Here is a 20,984-nt window from a genome sequence, read left to right on the forward strand (position 1 = left end):
TCTTCAATATATCTTCAAATTGTTTGCGAATTACTTCCAATTTGCCAAAATGTTGACGAAATCTTTGAAAAGGTGTTGAAGATAATATGAGAAAACTTTGACAAAACACTACCCTAAAATGCAACGAAAAAACCATGTGGTTTTCAATACTTATTTGTGCAACGAAGTTCGTGATCAATTGCAATAAATAAAAAAAAAATGGAAAATTTTCGACAAATAACAAAATAGTTTATAAAAATAGGTAAGTGAAAAAAAAAATTAAATAAAACTTTAGGGAAGTCACTAAATGTATATCTCTTTGCAGAAAACTAAAACTATGGATTCTAGGTTCTTGAAAACATTAAACAGCTGACCGATGAAAAAATTGTGGACAATTAACTGGAACTGCTTCAAATAGTTTATAATAATTGGTACGTCAATATGAAAAATTAAATAAACACTTTAGAGAAGTCACTAATTTTAAATCTCTTTGCAGAAAACTAACATCTTTGGATGCTACATTCTTGCAAACATTAAGAAGCTGAGCAATGAAAAATGAGTGGCTTATCAACAAAAAAAAGTTTCCAGAAACATTACAAGTGCAACCCATTAAAATTGTTAAAAACAACAAATTGTTGAATCTTGATGAAAATGTGCATCACATCGTCAGTTTAATTCATATGCTATTATCAGTTTAAAATGGATATTTTGTGAATTCCTTCTGCTGGAAATCAATTCTAACACGCGGTCCAGTACGTTCCTAATTTCAAATTGCCCGCATGTTAATAAATTTTAATGCTGTTTTATGACACCAAAAGGAAGGAAATCGAATTATCAATGCAAAAGTGTTTACTAATAATGTTTAAGATATTTAAAGTTTTGTTGTTTTTTTTTTTTTTTTGTTCTTATTTGTTGATATGTTTAATAAGATTATTATTTATCAATTGGTATTGTAGTGTATTATTATATATTTTATTTTGCCGAAAATCAATAAATTATACAAAATTCATAGAATTTTGGCTTTGACTTTCAATTTGAAGTGGGGATATCATTCATACAAATCTAGGTTGAAAAGTATTTGCAACGATGTTAATTTTGAATTTGACACGCATCGAAAATTGTTTGACAAATTATTGAGTAGGGATGCATTTCAATTTGAGGATAACAATTGAGATATTATTGCTAATGTGTTGAATTTCACTGTTGAGGGTAATGTCTGTTTTTTGTTTAGAACGCGATTTTCTCAACAATTTCTCAACTTGAATATTACCCTAATCCTTTGAAAAAAGGTTTGAAAAATTATTGAAATTTAGCATTTTTCAAACGTTTGTGTTTATTGGGTTGTTTCAGCCTCACTTAGACAATTCTGCCCATTGCGAAAATTCAGTCTCCATTGTCAGCGATTCGGCGCCAATTGTGATTAGAGCAAAATTTTGGCTCCTCTCTTTATAAGTTGCTAAATAAAGTCTTTTCATTTTCCCCTTGATGATTTATCTGATGATTAACCCACTGTCTTTGTCTGTTGCTTTATTCTAATAAAAATATCTTGTAAGGAGTCCTTTCTAAGGGTATATACAACTGACTGGTTGACGTTGTCATCCTCACAGGCAAATATATGACTTTATACACAGAATGTAGTCCAATCGACAGGTAACAACTGCTATTCTCACAACACTTGGCGCCTTTTGCCACTTTGTTGACAGTCCTCGTAAAAAATTATTGTGTGTACAATTTTAAATGACATCACGCGTTAAGAAACCTTTTTGTGCAGAGATTTCTATGTGTTTTTTTCTCGATATTCCACCTCCTTGGCATAGTGCAAGATATGGCAAATATGGAGAGTTGAGGCAAGGTAAAGAAAAAAAAAAAAACACGTAACTAAATGAAAGGAATTGTCAAATCAAATCAATTTGTGTTATCAACAGAAGGATAAACATCAATATGTTGTCAAGAATTTCGACATTTTGGGGTTGTATCATTCAAAGCGAGGTCTTATACGTGCATCTGTACCGAAGAGTGTTCAATAAGTGGAGCTTGTTCTTGTGGGGGAGTATATCGAGAGTACCGTGCAACACTTTTGTATTCCCATTCGTTTGTCCAATTTCCTTCCATCGATATATATGTCACGTAAAGTACCAATAAGTGTTAAATGCCTCGGTATTACATATACTACATCGTATTATGGAATGGGGTGACACTGAAGCGGAAAGACAAAAAAGGGGCGCGCCTCTGCTAGAAGGTGCAAACAACAAAGTGAATGTTGTCGGTACATTTGCGATATTTAATAAAATGTAAAACGTAAAGATATTTGCTCTGTGAGAATTATTTTTACATAATAAAGTCATAACAAATAGAAACGCGATTTGTTTGTAAATTGTAAAAGGCTGACGTTTGAAATTTGAATTCAAATAGAAGATGCTGCTAATAAAGTACTTACTACATATAAAAAGGTGGGGAAAATCAAATATAATACATGAACTATGAAAGAATCTCCGTGACTGGATTTTTTGAAGTTTTTTCAACTTCATAGCTGATGTTGACTTCGGCAACGTTAGGTTAGGTTGACGTGGCAGCATATTAAGCCAAGTTCACTAACACGGACGAAAAATACTGTTTTTCATATGTTTGGTTGTAAAAATTATATGTTTGGTACTCAAATTTTTAACAAAATATTTTTAAGTGCAAGCATATAATGTTCATAAACTAGCATAACATGTTTGGGATATATATGTTAATATGTTATGTTTGGGACATAAAATGTTTGTAAATATAATATGCTTGGATGAAAACATACATTAACTTAGAAATAGCCTATAAACATATATTTGTTTAGAAAGAGAGACCTAAAGCGTATGCTGCAAGTAAAATAATGGAAGTAACCAATTGGCGCCTTAAAATATATCCACACAAAGAAAATTTCATTAAAATTTTTTACTACCAGTGTATGCCCTAAGGTGAAACATAATATGTTTGTACAATAAAAACAATATTTTGTTTGGACTAATCCTGAAAATATATATGCTTGAAGCAAAATGTGTTGGGGGTATATGTTACAGACGCAATTTTTTTTTGAGGGGGTAGAAAAATTGTTCATTATTTTTTTTCGTCTGATCTGTTTGTATCAAAGACAATATACGTAGGAAGATGGGAAATTGGCATGCGTCACACCAAATGTTGAATTGACGGTGTTAGTTCCATACATGTTTGTATTTTTATACCCTCCACCAAAGGATGGGGGTATATTAACTTTGTCATTCCGTTTGTGGCACATCGAAATATTGCTCTAAGACCCCATAAAGTATATATATTCTGGGTCGTGGTGAAATTCTGAGTCGATCTGAGCATGTCCGTCCGTCCGTCTGTTGAAATCACGCTAACTTCCTAACGAAACAAGCTATCGACTTGAAACTTGGCGCAAGTAGTTGTTATTGATGTCGGTCGGATGGTATTGCAAGTGGGCCATATCGGTCCACTTTTACGTATAGCCCCCATATAAACGGACCCCCAAATTTGGCTTGCGGAGCCTCTAAGAGAAGCAAATTTCATCCGATCCGGCTGAAATTTGGTACATGGTGTAAGTATATGGTCTGTAACAACTATGCAAACATTGGTCCACATCGGTCAATAATTATATATAGCCCCCATGTAAACCGATCCTCCGATTTGGTTTGCGGAGCCTCTAAGATATGCAAATTTCGTCCGAACCGGCTGAAATTTGGTACATGGTGTTAGTATATGGTCTCTACAGACCATGCAAAAAATAGTCCACATCGGTCCAGAATTATATATAGCCCCCACATAAACCGATCACCAAATTTGACCTCCGGAGCCTCTTGGAAGAGCAAAATTCATCCGATTAGGTTGAAATTTGGTACGTGGTGTTAATATATGCCCTCAAACACCCATGCAAAAATTGGTCAAAATCGGTCCATAATTATATATAGCCCCCATATAAACTGATCCCCAGATTTGACCTCCGATGCCTTTTGGAGAAGCAAAATTCATCCGATCTGGTTGAAATTTAGTACGTGGTGGTAGTATATGATATTTAACAGCCATACCAAAAGTGGTTCATATCAGTCCATAATCATATATAGCCCCCATATAAACCGATACCGCTATTTGGTTTTGGAGCCTCTTGGAAGAGCAAATTTCATCCGAGTCAGTTGAAATTTGGTACATTGTGCTAGTATATGGCCGTTAACAACGATGCCTAACTAGGTCCATATCGGTCTATAGTTATATATAGCCCTCAGATAAATAGATCCCCAATCACACAAAAATTATTTTTTGTATATAGCCCCCATATAAGCGACCCCCATATTTCAATTCTGGCCTCTACCACGTCTCTCACAATTTAAAAAACGATGTTAAGAAGTTTTAAGATACCACAACCCAAGTAATTCGATTGTGGATGACAGCCTTTCGTAGAAGTTTCTACACAATCCATGGTGGAGGGTACATAAGATTCGGCCTGGCCGAACTTACGGCCGAATATACTTGTTTTTTTATTTGTTTTCCGTTTTTATTTTTTAAATGAAAAACTTAATTTTCTTAATGAAACAATGTTAAATTTTAAGCAACAACAAAACAATTACATTTTCCCCTTTATGGAAATTTATTTCCTGTACTTAATTTCTTTTTATTTGCATTTTAATGCTATGTCAATAACTGTCATATACGTGTTTGGTTCGATAAACGAAAAGTACACCGAAATAAAAGTGAACTGTTTTATAGGAAGAACGAACTGCCTCGCACGAAAATTGAACTATATTTTACTCCACATTCTGAGATTTCCACAAAGCGTTGTTAAAACCTGGAAATTTTAATGCCCTGTTGTACTTTTTAACTGCAGTTCACGAAATTACATCGTCTCATAAAAGAAAAAAATAACTAAAAGTAAAGAAGAAAATCATTGGCGCCAAATCATGACCATTTTAACCATACAGTAGTTCATTCTTACTATTTTTGGGAATCGTACGAAAATCTTTTTTTTGCTTTAGTTCATATTGAACTTATGTGTACGGTCATTGAACTTTATACTCACATTTAGTTCATAATTTTTTTGAGACATACTTAAAAAAATAAGATTTCATTAAGTTGTGGAAAATTTCGATAAAAATAATAAAATTTAACTACAAGCAAATAAATTTTTTCCAATAAAAATATGTTAAATTTAGCGTTAGTTTAACTACGGAAATTTTTTTCTGTGTATGGACCTAACACCGTAAATGGTTTGATGTTCCCAGTAGCCAATTTCCCATCTTCCTACGTGTATTGTCTTTGGTTTGTATACAAACTCTTAATAGTTGGCTTAACACCAAAGACAATACTTTAGAAGATGGGAAATTGGCTTGCATCGTACCAAATGTTGCATTGACGGCGCTAGGTCCATACATTTTTTTTTTAATTTTTTTATTTATATTTTTTTAAACCAAAAACTTAATTTTTTGAATTGAACAATGTTAAATTTTAAGCAAAAAATTAAAAATTATATTTTCCCGTTTATTCCAAGATATTTTTATTTGCATTTTAATGTGTCGAACCAAACACGTAAACGACAAGTAGGGACTTAGCGCGGTCAATGGTTTGATGTTCTCAGCAGCCAATGTTCCATCTTCTAAAGTGTATTGTCTTTGCTTAATACCATTTACCAAATTTTAACCGGATCGTGTTACTAGTAAAGTCGATAGAAAATTGTAAAAGTTAAATGCAATTAAAATAAAGTTCCTGGATTTATTTGAAATGAATTGAAAAGTTATTGTTTTATTTTCGGACATTTTTGCGTTAAAGAGTGTATTATCTGTGAGACTGTGTTTTGGTAAGTTCCCACTTTGCTCCAACGAGGATTCCAGTGATTATAGTCGCAACACCAAATACATTGGGAAAGTGAACAGAATTAAAATATTTTACCAAATTCAAATTTTTGGCAGAAAAGAAAAAAAAAACAAAAAAAAAAAACTATGATAAATTTTACATTTGTAAACGATAAAGCCCGTTTTGTGAAAGCCAGTCTTGAAACAAAAGACATAAGCTGACAATGAGGCATTAACGGAATTGGTTAGTATATGCCTTTAACATATACTCCCAAACACATTTTGCTTCAAGCATATATACTTTCTGGATTGGTCCAAACAAAATATTGTTTGTATTGTTCAAATATATTATGTTTCACCTTAGGCATACACTCGTAGAAACAACTATTAATGAAATTTTCTTTGTGTGTATATATTTTAAAGGCGCCAATTGGTTACTTCCATATTTTTACTTGCAGCATAATCTCTCGGTCAATTTTTCTAAACACTTACATATATGTTTATTAGACCTGTCCAGATTTCCAAAGTTCACATTTTTTAATGAGCACTTACAGTTTTAGAATCTCTCAATGATTGTAATAAGAGCTATGAAAAAAGATTTTGAAAAACTTTTGCCAAAAAGTTGCTCAACGCGGTTGAAGTCAGGATTTTGGCAATTTTCGAAAATTTTAAAATTTGTGATCTAAATGCTCAAGCAAATAATAAAAAATTCAAAACGTGAAATTTATTGAGCCGTTTGCTTGCTGTAGCCTCTGGAAATAAAAAATGCAAAAAATTTCCGCAATTTTTTTTTCAATGCATTATAGGTTTTCGAAAAAAAAAAATTTATATACGTTTGCATATTTTTTATATATTCTCGGAACAATAAGGTATAAAAAACATTTAGATTAAGAATTTTTGGATGTGTCATTAGTCGCTAAAAAATTAATTTCTTTATGAAACTCTCACTTAACCCATATGTGTTATTGTGAAATATCAGTCTATGAGCTAAAAGTCAAATCAATAATAAGATAGATTAAAATTTTTAAAAAGTGCCACATATAACTAAAAGTAAAATATTTAAGTGAGACCTTTCATAAAGAAATTAATTTTTTAGCGACTAATGACACATCCAAAAATTCTTAATCTAAATTTTTTTTTTATACCTTATTGTTTCAAGAATATATAAAAAATATGCAAACGTATATACATTCTTTTTTTCGAAAAAATATAATGCATTGAAAAAAAATGCGGAAATTTTCTGCATTTTTTTATTTCCAGAGGCTACAGCAAGCAAACGGCTCAATAAATTTCACGTTTTGAATTTTTTATTATTTGCTTGAGCATTTAGCTCAAAGATTACGCTTTTAAATGTTTCTTATATTTACTAATAAATTATTTAAAATTTTGTTTGTACGTATACCTTTAAAATTTTCGAAAATTGCCAAAATCCTGATTTCAACCGCGTTGAGCAACTTTTTGGCAAAAGTTTTTCAAAATCTTTTTTCACAGTTTTTATTACAATCATTGAGAGATTCTAAAACTGTAAGTGCTCATTAAAAAATTTGTGTTTTTAAAAATCTCATACATTTCCTGGACAGGTCTAATGTTTATAGGCAATTTCTAAATTAATATATATTTGCGTCCACACATATTATATTTAAAAAAAATAATAAGTCCCATAATATATTATAGGGGGCTACCGTGGTGCAATGGTTAGCATGCCCACCTTGCATACAAAAGGTCGTGGGTTCGATTCCTACTTCGACCGAAGACCAAAAAGTTTCTTAGTAATGCTGGTGACATTTCTGAGTTTTTCAAAGCTAAGTGGTTTCACAGCAATGTGTATCGCCGTTCGGACTCAGCTATAAAAAAGAGGTCCCTTGTCATTAAGCTTAACATAGAATCGGGCAGCACTCAGTGATAAGAGAGAAGTTCACCACTGTGGTATCACAATGGACTGAATAGTAGAAGTGTACGCGTGACACGAAATTGTCGTGACACGCGTGAATCACGTGAGTCGTGAACAATATCTGAAGCAACTCCCATGAATGTGCGTGAATGGGACTGAAACAAAAATGTCGTGCGTGAGCGTGAGTGAGAAATAAAATCGGTTCGTGAATGTGCGTTAACAAAATTTATGCAAAATCACGTTCACGAAAAAAATCAAGATTTAATACTTACTCGTACGAAATTAATTTAGCTGTCGAACTATATTCTATTCATGAATTTTGTTACTTTTGTCCAGTCTCAGTTGGAAAATGTCATGAGTCTCGTGAATTTGTCGTGAGTCACGTGAATTGTCGTGAATCGTACGTGAGTGTGAGTCTTTAAAAATAGTTCGTGCGTGAGCGGTGCGTGAGTACTGGTTTTAATTTCGTGAATGTGCGTGAGTGTGAGTGGCTACCACACGTATCGTGCGTGAACGTGCGTGAATAAACATTTTGCTTCGTGAATGTGCGTGAGTGTGATTGAAATTTCACTCCCGCGCACACCTCTACTGAATAGTCTAAGTGAGCCTGAAATATCGGGCTGCCAACCTAATATGTTCTAACATATTAATACATATGTCGCAAACATGTTTATGAACACTATGCTTGCACTTAAAAATAATGTGCTAAAAATTTGAGTTCCAAACATATACTTTTTACACCCAAACATATGAAAAACAGTCTTTTTCGTCCGTGTATACCCTTTAAAAAGTATGCAAAAATTGGTGGAAATTGGACCATAATTATAGAGCCCCCATATAAGACGATCTCCAATTCTGGGGAAGATTTCCCCAAGACTTACTACTTGGAACGTGATCTCATTCAAAACTTCGTTTGTATCGGTTTAACATTATATATAGCCCCCATATAAGCCGATCCCCAAATTTGACTCCTGGAGCCTCATGGAAGAATAAATGTACAATTGTGAGATATCTGCAGAAGTGGACTGTAAGTATATTCGTAAGAAATATATGGCAGTTTTCAAAGTAATAAAGAAAAAGGCAATAGGGTTTCGTTTGAATATGACGTACAAAATGCTTTTATTGATGAGGTTTCAGCTCCTTAACGCTAGAGTTGCTGTAGCACAAGTGAGACTTTATTAACTCAAGCCATGTTTAGAGATACAATTCAGCGAAATTGAATTGGAAAGTTGATTAAAATGGTGGTCCTTTATCCGATTGAGTGAAAACTTTTACTTCAAAATTGGGTCAATTGGATAATGGGTTGCCATATATAAATAAATTCAAATTAATTGTCAGATACTTTTTAAGTAAAAAACGTTAATTGCTTAATTCAGTTAAGAAAATTCATTTATAGACAATGGAATTATGGAAACAAAATATATTGAATAAAATTGTTGTTGAACTAGCTTCAACAACAAATTTCATCCGAGCCGGTAGAAATTACCGTGCGAATTGGTTCATAATTATTTATAGACTCCTCCATATAGGTATGTATTTAATCTGCCTTTTTTGTCTAACATTGACTCCATAGAAAAAAAGTTATAATTTATAACAAATGATATAAATATAATAAATATATTTTTTTATTTTATTTTATATTGTTTTTTTTTTTTACACAATTTTACATATAGGGAATAACCTTCCGATATATTTACGAAATTTCAAAATGCCAGACACATTCTATAATATACCATCTGGCGAACTTTTAAAGAACTTCCATTCATTCGATGCACAAACCATTTGGGTTACAAGAATTAATAATAATTCACCACACAGTGTATAACAATTAAATGTACCTCCTGGTGTGTATAACAGCATGGATATATTTGGTTTCATCAACCAAAACAATCACTTGTTGCGAGAGACCAACCACCCACAAAAATGAAATAAAATAATCAAAACAAACAGCACGTGCTCGACATGTTCTTCAGAATACAAAAACAAATTCTCAGAGCAATATTGTGTGGGGGGTGAGAAATGCAGAGAGACAGTGAGACAGAGAGAGCGAGAGTCGTGTTTGGTCTCTTTACACAAGGGTGTTTTATCACAACTATGGTGAGTGTCTATCTCTGGAGATTTCGTCAAATTGAGAATCGGGTTTCCACAGTTCGCCAAAAATTTAATAAATTCACCACTGCCTTTCAGTTTTGATTTTTTCCATGCAATTGTTGTATTCGCGTCCGTTTTGCATTCGTCTCCTGTTTGTGATTTGTAAAATCAGTTCTCTGCTTAAGTTCGTCCGAAGAGGTTGTATTGTGCTATCGTGAAAACATTGTGGAGTGCGGAATTAGCCACAATAGTAGACAGATTAACTTGAAGTTTGATTTGAAAATGTTCTTTTCGTAAAAACCCCAACGTAGTCAAAAACATAAAATATTGTTTGGTACATAATTCATGCGATTGTTCTATTCGAGTGTAATTAGGTTGTTATTCCTTTGAAAAATTGACCTAAATATCTTACTGCTTCAGGCAATGAATGGACGAAGTGAGCATACAGGGGAAATATATTTGCTCAATTTTGGTCCTGTGTAAATGAAAATTTTGTGTTGTTTTTTGACAGTGTTGTTTGCACACTGTGTGTGTCGGCCGTAAACAGAGAAACGAATTTTTGTATTTTCTTGAAATAATGTGATTACGTGCCGGTAAAGAAGTTTGCTTTCCATTAAGAGCAGTATTTGCACACAAAAGTCAACGACATCTAAAAAACGTTACGTTTGTTTTTATTTAAATAATGAAGCTTTGTGAATTTTGTCTATCGTACAAGAAATATGCTGCTGAAACATTAGTTAAACATCGATTTGCCTAATTAATAAAATCAATAAATATTTGTGAATATGGGAAACGCAGTAATGTATGTCAACATCTAAATCAAAAATAAGGAATACCACTGAAATTGAAATTTCTTTGTAATAAAGGTGAGAACATTTCATTGGCTATTTACGATACGCACATGATTATATTTATTTTTCTGATATGAAAGTGTGAAAGTTCGTTGTTTTTGTCAATTCATTGATGGAAATTTACACTTCTCTGGTTTAAAATTTAATAATATGTGTGGCATTTACAAAAAAATCGGTTCCCATCTGAGGCATATGTGGTAGTACTTTTAACTTAACAAAGTAAGATTGCAAAGAATATATAAAGTGAGTTCCAAAAACAAAGTGAATTTTTTAAATTTATTGATATGTCTAGCTAAGATGTAAGATTCGAGCAAATGCTGGTACATTCAGTCTAAAAGTATATTATATTTTAACAGTATTTCTCCACGACCTAGTATATATACACTTTATGGGGTCTGAAATCAATATTTCGATGTGTTAACAACGGAATGACAAAGTTTGGATACCCCCACCCCATGGTGGAGTTTATAAAAATATAGAAAATATAAAACTAGAGCCATTTTTATGCAATTGCACTAAATTGGATTTATGAGTTATATAGTCGGATCTTTATCTAACCGATTCTATGGAAAGTTCGAGTAAAATCCCGGTAGGAATGGGTATAAAATATTAAATTAAAAAAAAATAATATGTTTATATTATTTGTCCCTCAACATAAGTAAAATGAACAGACGAAAATCTCTCAAAGAGGTGACTCGGTAGTTTACTGTTCATCTAACATGGGTAAATGACAACATTGGTTAATCACAAGAGCACTTCAAATCGGATGAGTTAGGAAGACTAGATACTATTTTATCTATTTCACGGAGTATTACATGTGGTCTGACCTAATTTAGATGAGGTAATGTTCTTAAACTGTGAGTTATATGTAATAAGGGGTATAACATATATTAGAAAACTGGGGGACCTGGAAAATGTTAACCATTATCAAGTTGGTTCAACGGAAGGGTATAACGGAACGGAAGGGTGCGTAAGATAAGGTTTAAAAGCTGCAAGTACCTATATTTTTAATTAATATGGTATCGCAGTGGATTGATTTGTCCAAGCGAGCCATAATTAAAATGACACAATAACTTAACCTAATCTTATTCATACCCATTAAAGCAGTTTTGTCTGAAAAAACCTAAAATTAATTAATTTAAATTTCGCGCGGAAATCCTTTTATCGAACTTTATATATCTACACGCAAAGAAATAAACGTTTGGAAAACGTGTACCGAAAACGTTTTTCTTTTGTTAGAGTTTTTTGAATTGCTTCGAAAATTTTAAACTTTTATCACCAAAAAAATTCGTTTGTTACAAAATTTTTATTTTTTCAATAAAAAGAGTTATTTTTGAAACAACAACACAGTCCATTTCGTTTATATCAAACACTGTTCTTTTCTGACTTTAGGTCTTTAATAAGACACATTTTACAGTTCAAAATTTAATATAGTACAATGTAATGTTGAACATTTTTTCGAAATCTTCCGAACATATCTGGAATATATGTAAAAAAAAAAATAAAAAAAAACTTTGGTCGGAGCAGGGATCGAACCCACGACCCTTGGCATGCAAGTCGGACGTAGCAACCACTGCTCCACGGTGACAAACTAAGTGTTTGTTTCTGTTAAATAAACTTTGTTTATTCGGTTCGTGGGCGCCGCAAGCTATGCTATATAAATATAACTTATATGGATAATTATCTATTGATGACCATAACAGGTACATAGCTCAGTGGTTAGTGTGTTGGCTTACAAAGTGCATGGTCCGCGGTTCGATTCTCCGTCCAGGCGAAAGGTAAAAAAAATTAAAAATTTATAAAATTGTATAATTTCTCCTACATTGTTGGTATTACAGGAAAAGGTGTTAAGAACTAAAAAACCTCGTGGATGTGAGAAAGATGTGAGGGAAAATGCAATTAGCAAGAAAACAATGTTTTTTTGAGTTAGTCTTTATGAAATTGTTTTTACATCCTGGAAAAGAATAAACGTTTATCACAAAAAGTATATACTTTTCTTCCAAATACACTTCCTTACAGCGAAAAGCAAATGAGAAACGAACTTTGTTTGTCTAAAATTTCGTTTGGGAGGAAAGAATTATTTTTTTGCCTGTATATATGTTGTTATGACATGTGAGGCTGTATCTAATCAAATTTGACAATAATTAAGCATAATGTTAAATATATTCTCTGTGTAAAAAATCAAGTCAATTGGTGTTAAATTTCGATGAAATTATGTTAAGATATGAAATTTTATATCATGCATCCCTAAATCAGGCGTACATATGTATGGCAGCTATATCTAAATCTTAGGCATTTTGAACCAGATATGGCACAATTTGCAAAATATTAATTCTACCCTCAGTGCAAAATTTGAATAAATCGGTATGAAACTTTACCTTCAAATGGTCATAAGAATCAAAATCGGGAGAAAGATATATATGTGAATATCTAAATCTGAACCGATTTCAACCAAATTTAGCAAACTTGTCAATACCTTCAATTGTATTGTGTGTGTAAAATTTTAGCAAATCGCGTCGAATCTCTGGCCTCTGGGACCAACTAAATCCATATCGAGCTCCATATATAGGAGCTATATATAAATCTGAACCAATTACAACCAAACTTGACATACATAGCTAGATTGTTCATTACATTCCCTGTGCTAAATTTCACGTTATATAAGTGCAAAAAATATATGTGGGAACTATATCTTAATCTGCAAATATATCTAAATCTGCAAATCGGCCAAAAGATTAAACTGAATCGATTTGAACAAAAGTTGGCACACTTAAAAATACTTTTTTTGCACTCCTTGTGCAAAATTTTAAGCAAATGTATGTGAAACTCTGGCCTCTGGGGCCATATATATCGGGTGAAAGATATATATAACAGCTATAGCTAAATCTGATTTGATTTGACTGATATTTTGCAAGACATTAGAATATACGAAATATGAGGAAGATCGGTTAATAAGTTCGTCATTTATTACCAGATCGATTATAAATATCTATGACAGCTTTATCTAAATCTGAACCGTTTTTTTTTCAAATTAAATATAGGTCGTCTTTGAGCCGAAAAAATATCCTATGCCAAATTTGAGGACGATCGGACTTAACCTGAGAGCTGGACTTTGCACAACAGACAGACAGACTAAATCGACTAATCTAATTCTAATATGAGTATATGGCTGCTCCTTCTGGAAGTTACGTACAAATAGACAAACTTATTATATCTGGTACCACAGTAGTGGTGAACGGTATAAAGAGGCAGGAGTTATGAGACTATAACTCCACGCTAATGCACTGCAGCCAACAGCATTGATTCCTAGTGCGCTAAAATATATTGACTTGATATGGAATATTATGCCACCAAAATTTTACAAGAAATTTGCACAATATTAAGGACACATTTCTTCAAAATAATGAAATCTTAATTAAAGGAAAGTTTATAATCTCTCTTTTTATACCCTAAACCACATAGTGGTCAGGGTATAATCGCTTTGATCTACCAAAAATGTGCCTACCAAAACTATTGATTTTAGACCCCATAAAATATATACCGATCGATTCAGAATTACCTCCTGAGTCGATCTAGCGCTTGGTGTCCGTCCACCCGTCTGTCCATGTATTTGGTGTTCACAGGATTCCGGTCACAATTATGAACCGATTTGGATTAAATTTGGTACAGGGTGTTTTTAGGCACAAGGACAAACGCTATTGAATTTGGAAGAAATCGGATCAAATTTAGATATAGCTCCCATATATATGCATCGCCCGATTTCGACAAATGGGGTAAGGTTGCTCTTTTTTACAAACGGACGTCATCAAATTTGTCAAAAAGTAATCTTCTTAATCACCAATCAAGTGTGCAAAATTTCATCGAAATCGGTTCAGATTTAGATATTGCTCCCCTATATATGTATCGCGCGATTTTCCCAAATTTAACCATAAAACCCTTATTTATCAACCGATCTTACTCAAACTTGGTTGACTATAATATTCTATAGTACTAACAATATATGAAAAAATCATTGAAATCGATCCAGATTTAGCTATAGGTCCCATATATATGTTTCTCCCGATTTTAAAAAATTTACCCTAATAACTCTATTTTTGACCAAAATGGCCTTATTTATTAAGTCAAATTTAGGTAACCTTATTATTTTGGGTAACCTTTTTAAGTCAAAAAGGTAACCTTCTGTGGTATCAACCAAACCTGCTAAATATCATTTAAATCGGTTCAGATTTTGATATAGCTCCCATATATATGCATCACCCAATTTTCAAAAATTTCCCCTAATACACACAGAATTTTTTTTCTGGTTCATCACGACATTAATTGATCCAATTAATTTTTTAATTGAAATGCCTTCAATCACAGAAATGATAGTATCAATTAAAAAATTAATTGAAGGTCAATTAAAAATTAATTGTTCCAATTAAAAAATTAATTGATACTATTAATTTTTGTGATTGATTTTTGTTTCAATTAAAAAATTTGTTCATTCAATTAAATTTTTAATTGAATATTTTTTAAAACTCAATTAAAATTTTAATTGGAAGATTTTTGGTGAAATTTTTTTCTGTGTAACCTTATTTTTGACCAAAATAACCTTATCTATTACCCCATCGTACTTAAATTTAGCACAAGGTAATTTCCTGTAATATTAACCAAACTTGAAATATATAATCAAAATCGGTTCAGATTTAGATATAGCTCCCATATATATGTATCGCCCGTTTTTCAAAAATTTACCCCTTATAACTTTATTTGTGACCATAATAGCCTTATTTAGTAACCGAAAACTTCTGTGAAAAAAGTAGCATGACTATTTAGTTTAAATTTCACGAGAAAATACATTTTTCATTATTTTGTTCCTATGTTGATATGACAATTTTCAATTTATAAATTCATCTTTATTTGCCATTTGTTCAGTCAATATTTACAAAGTTACGAGATTTTATGTAATATATTACAGCAAGTGATACTTTAATACAAGTTTAGATTTAATTTCAATAGATATAATATTCTTAAAGGAAAATTTGGGGAAACCCCTTTATTTGAGTTTAAAGTAAAAATTATTACTGAACATTTTTACATACGAGTGCAAGATGAACCACGTAGCGGACGTCCAAAACCAACAACAACAACAGAAATTGTAGCCAAAGTGCATGATATGGTATTGAATGATCGACGAATAAAAGTGCGTGAAATTGCTAATATCATGGGCATCTCAAATGATCGAGTCCATTTAATTTTGCATGAAGAACTACAGATGAAAAAGCTTTCTGCAAGATGGGTGCCGCATTTGTTAACAGTCGATCAAAAACGCATAAGAATGAACATTTCCCAAGCTTGTTTGGATCGTTTTAAGCGAAATAAAATGGATTTTAAGCGTCGTTTCATAACTGTTGATGAGACATGGATCCACCACTATACTCCAGAGACAAAAGAACAATCCAAACAAGCAAAAACAATTCAATCGGCTGGTAAGGCAACGGTTTTTTGGGACTTAAAAGGTATTTTATTGATTGACTATCTGCAAAAGGGTAAAACAATAAATTCAGAGTACTATTGCAACCTTTTGGATCAATTAAATGTACAAATTCGAGGAAAACGTCCTGGCTTACAACACAAAAAAATAATTTTTCATCAAGACAACGCACCAGCACACAAGAGTGTTTTAACAATGGCTAAAATCAACGAATTAAAGAACGAGTTGCTTGACCACCCACTTTATTCTCCTGATTTAGCTGCAGTGACTTTTACTCGTTCCCAAATCTAACAAAATTCCTTGCTGACAAGCGTTTTACCTCAAATGAAGATGCAATTACAGTTGTAAACCACTATTTTGAAGACCTTGAGGAAAACTATTTTAATCAAGGGATAGAATTGCTGAAAAGCGTTGGACTAAGTGTATTGAAGTTTCAGGAGATTATATTGAAAAATAAAAGTATTTTTGAGAAACTAACTGTTCTCTTTCATTAATAGGCTAAGAAGTTTCCGAACCGCCCTAATAAACCACACAGGTTTATTTGTATTTTGTATGTTGGTAATACTATATATCAGTGACATATATACTCAAAAAAGTTCCAAATTCCGAATTATTTTCGGAAATTACGCTGAAAGAAATATTGTCGTGAGCCTTAAGATTTCATGTCCTTAAAATACGAATGCGAATTTTACTTAGTATAGAAGATGCATTTTTCTCATATCAACATTTTTTCCCTGTCCAAAGTCAATAAACTTTTCATTGCAGTCGTTTTCTTAAATGATTCGACTTGAAAATGGGTATCATAACATGAAAAATTCATTAGACTAAGGTCAACTTGGATTTAATAGTTCTGAAAAATTCTTTAAAAATAATGAAATCGTCCTTAAATTTGTTGACTTTTTCTATCTTCACTACAAAGCAAAAAAGCATTCAAAAATAGGAGATGTTTCTCAACACTTTATTCTAAAGGCTGTTTTTAATTGAAACCTACACGCAGATAAGTAATATGATCATCTCAAAAATGTTTCAAGAGCAAAATGTTATTTTCGGACAATGAACGTGGGACATTTTGATCGCAAAAATGTTGTTTTTCTCTGCAAAAATATACAGATACATCATTTGCGATAAAATAACATGATTGCCACAAAAATGTTCCATGTTCACCGTCCAAAAATAGCATTTTGTTCTTGAAACATATTTGCGGTGGTAATATTCCATTTCTGGGTGTAGCACAAGTTCTACTTGATGTCGAGTCTGAATTTGGAAATTTGTGTTGTCGTTAACACGTTATTAAAGAGCTTTGACAGCACATGAAGGAAAAAGCTAAAAAAAAACGAATAACTTAAAATTTGTTTCCTTGAATCAAGTACGCAAAACTCAAACATAAAATAGAATTTTGTTTTAGATTTATCCTTACTTCAATACTCCGCTTTTTTAGCTCGGAATCAATACCAAAATCAATAATTAATAAATAAATTATTTCAAATTATAAAAAAACAACATTTGTTGTTACCCAAGTTTTAATTTTAATCAAAGTCATAGCAAATTTTATTATGTACAGACTACTAAGCTATTGAAGTTTATTGATTTATAATACACTGATAAAAAAGCATGCCCGGGTCCAAAGATTTTGTCTTTACTTTAAACATTTGGGTATTGCTTCCGAGCCAAAGAAGCGGAGAATACAAGTAAGGATATTTTTAAGACACAATTCTCTTTTAAATGTAGGTTTGCTTGCTTCCAAATTTTAATTTTTCGCTTTTTTAGCTTGTTTTCTTCATTTGCTATCAAAGTCCTTTAAAAACGAGTTAACGACAACTTTATTTCCCAAATTAAGACTCGACTTCCAGTAGAAATTATGCTATGTTTCAAGTAAAAAACGTCTTTAAAATAAACTGTTGAAAAACATGTCCTATTTTTTAACGATTTTTTGCTTTGAAGTCAAGATGCAAAAAGACAACAAATTTAAAGACAAATTCATTAAATTTAAAGAATTTTTCTGATTTATTAAAGTCAAGTTGACCTTAGCCCAAACATTTTTGCTTTCATGTTATGATACGAATTTTTAAGTCAAATCACTTAATTATAAGGACAACACGACTTCATTGAACAGTTTATCGACTTTTGGACAAGGAAAAAAATTTATATTAGAGAAATGCATCTTCTATGCTAAGCAAAATTTGCATTCGTATATTAAAGACATGAAATCTTTGACCTCACGACAATATTTTTTTCAGTGTATGTATATTCGAAATATGCCGTCGTAACTGCCTACTTATACAACATACTAAAGGGAAGGACTATGAATAAATTAAAAATTTTCCCTGAGGATACAATTAAATTCAATACGCTTTAATACCTCAAAGATAAACAATTGAAATATAAACTTAATTAATATGCTACCAAAATTTCATTGAGCAATTTTACAACCGCCATCACTAAGAATCATTTACGGCTTAAAGAAACATATTTTAAATGAAAAGTCTTAAAAATGTATTAAATTAATTTGACTATTTAAGCAATACGTCACCTTGAACAATACAAATTTATTGTATTGGTTGTGTAATCTTAGATATGTCATACTAATTAAATTAGGAGAAACATAAAATTCTTGGGTTGTGGAACCAGTTGCCGATGGCAAGGTATCTTAAACTACTTGACCCTGTCTTCATAGATGTAAATTGGTCCGTATGGAGCTTATGTTAGATAAAAAGTAACACATTTAATACCTATACCTACCAATGTGGTATCACAATGGACTGAATAGTCTAAGTGAGCCTGATACATCGGACTGCCACCTAACCTAACCTATACCTACACTGCTAGAAACATATGTTTTTCATATGATCCGATATAAACAATTTTTAAACACAATATATTTAAGTGCAAACATGTAATGTTCCTAAACTAAAACTATATGTTAATATGTTAGAATGTATTATGTTTGGGGACGCCTAAATAAATTTATGTTTATATTATAAAATTATTTATGTATGTTTATACTCGACTCCAAGTTATTCTTTTGTTAGTTTTTGAATCCCTTCCAAAATTGCAAACTTTTATACCAAAAACAGTTTTTTGTTACAAAATTGTTATTTTTGCAATAAAAAAATAATATTTTATCCAAAAGCTCAGTCCATTTCGTTTATATGAAGCACTGCTGCAAATCTTTAATAACCCACATTTCGAAGTTTCATTATAAAAAGTTAATATAGTATAAATATAAATGTGTAAATTAAAAAACAAGTGTTTGTGAATGTATTTGTGTATAATTTGGCTATTGTCTAACTGTAGCGTAAATCTCGTACCTGGAGAATTGGATTAAAATGAGCTTTCAGAAGGATCAAGAAATCGAATCTGGGGATAGCGAATGTCAGGCCGAATCTTATGCATCCTACACCATGGATTGCGAATTTCTTGGGTTGTGTTAATACTTGCCGATGTCGAGGTATCTTAAAACTTCTACATTATAAAAAAGCAGATTAAACGCCTATATAAGCCATATATAACTTGATCGGTTTATATTGAGGAGTCTATAAATAACTATGAACCAATTGGAGATTCCAAATTCCAATTTGAAATTGGATGCATTTTTTAGATGAAATTTGCTCTCCCAAGTGCCTGCGGAAGTGAAATCTGAGGGCCGGTTTATATGGGTTCTTTTTATATTTATGAACCGATATCGACCAATTTTTGTGTGGTTGTTAGAGGCCATGTACTAAAGCCGCGTATATAATTTAAACCGGTTAGGATGAAATTTACTCTTCTCAGAGGCTCCGGACATCAAATCTGGGGATTGTTTCCATGGGAACTATATCCCAGCAAAACAAAGCATCGCCAAAAAAGTAGTGAAAATGTTCTTTTTGAATCCGGAGGTGATGCAAAATTGGCGCAGAAGCGATTAATTTGACATGGGCTTGTCATAGAGGGGAGTCCACTCACTTGCATTAGTTTTTAAGATGTGATCCGAATTCTGTGTTTTGGATGTGAATGAGTTTTATAATTTTTTTTATGATTTGTAATGTATTCTAACGCTTGACTGAAATATTTTCAAATATTTTGAAAAAATCGAAATTTTTCTAGAAAAAATCGAAAAAGTCCTGTGTAGTTAAAATAAAGAACATCTTTGGGAGATTTTTTTTAAGTTCTTTTAAAGTTGCGCTTTTAGAACAGCTTCCATTTGTTGCTGGGTCATACACCGAAAAAAAGTGAACTGTTTTATAGGAAAAATGAACTACCACGCACGAAAATTGAACTAAATTTTATTCCACATTTTGAGATTTCCACAAAGAGTTGTTAAAACCAGGAAATTTTAATGCGCTGTTGTACTTTTTAACTGTAGTTCAGGAAATTACATCATCTCATAGAAGAAAAAATTAACTAAAAGTAAGGAAGAAAATCATTGGCGCCAAATCATAACCATTTTAACCATACAGTTCATTCCTACTGTTTTTGGGAATCGTACGAAAATGTTCATTTGTTTTAGTTCATATTGAAGTTATGTATACGGTCATTGAATTTTATACTCACGTTTAGTTTTTAAAATATTTGAGACATACTTAAAGAAACAAAATTTTCATTGGGCTGTGGAAAATTTCGCAAAAAAATAATAAAATTTAACAACAAACAAATAATTTTTTTGCAATAAAAATAAGTTAAATATAGCGTTAGTTTAACTACGGCAATTTTTTTCTGTGTAATTATCGACCGATATCGACAATGTTTTTCATATACTGACAACAAATACCAAATTCCCACCTGATCGGATGGAATTTGGTACTCCTAGAGGCTCTGTAAATGTCGAAGTGCAATTCAATGGTACAATTCTACCAAAAATGGTAGATTTTTTAGTGTTTGGTAGATTGCCAGAATTGTTTATG

The 20,984-nt window shown here is 31.9% G+C and overlaps 1 protein-coding gene across 1 annotated transcript in view; it reads left to right on the forward strand.

The window, feature by feature from the left end:
• Positions 1 to 9,971: 9,971 nt before the first annotated feature.
• Positions 9,972 to 20,984, forward strand: part of beat-Ia (beaten path Ia) — a 177,624-nt gene continuing 166,611 nt past the window's right edge. Inside the window, exon 1 of the mRNA XM_075298069.1 lies at positions 9,972 to 10,643. The gene's annotated coding sequence lies outside the window, so the exon portion shown is untranslated. The remainder of the gene's footprint in view (positions 10,644 to 20,984) is intronic.

This window comes from Haematobia irritans, chromosome 2 (genome assembly GCF_050003625.1).
Source record: "Haematobia irritans isolate KBUSLIRL chromosome 2, ASM5000362v1, whole genome shotgun sequence".
NCBI lineage: Eukaryota > Metazoa > Arthropoda > Insecta > Diptera > Muscidae > Haematobia > Haematobia irritans.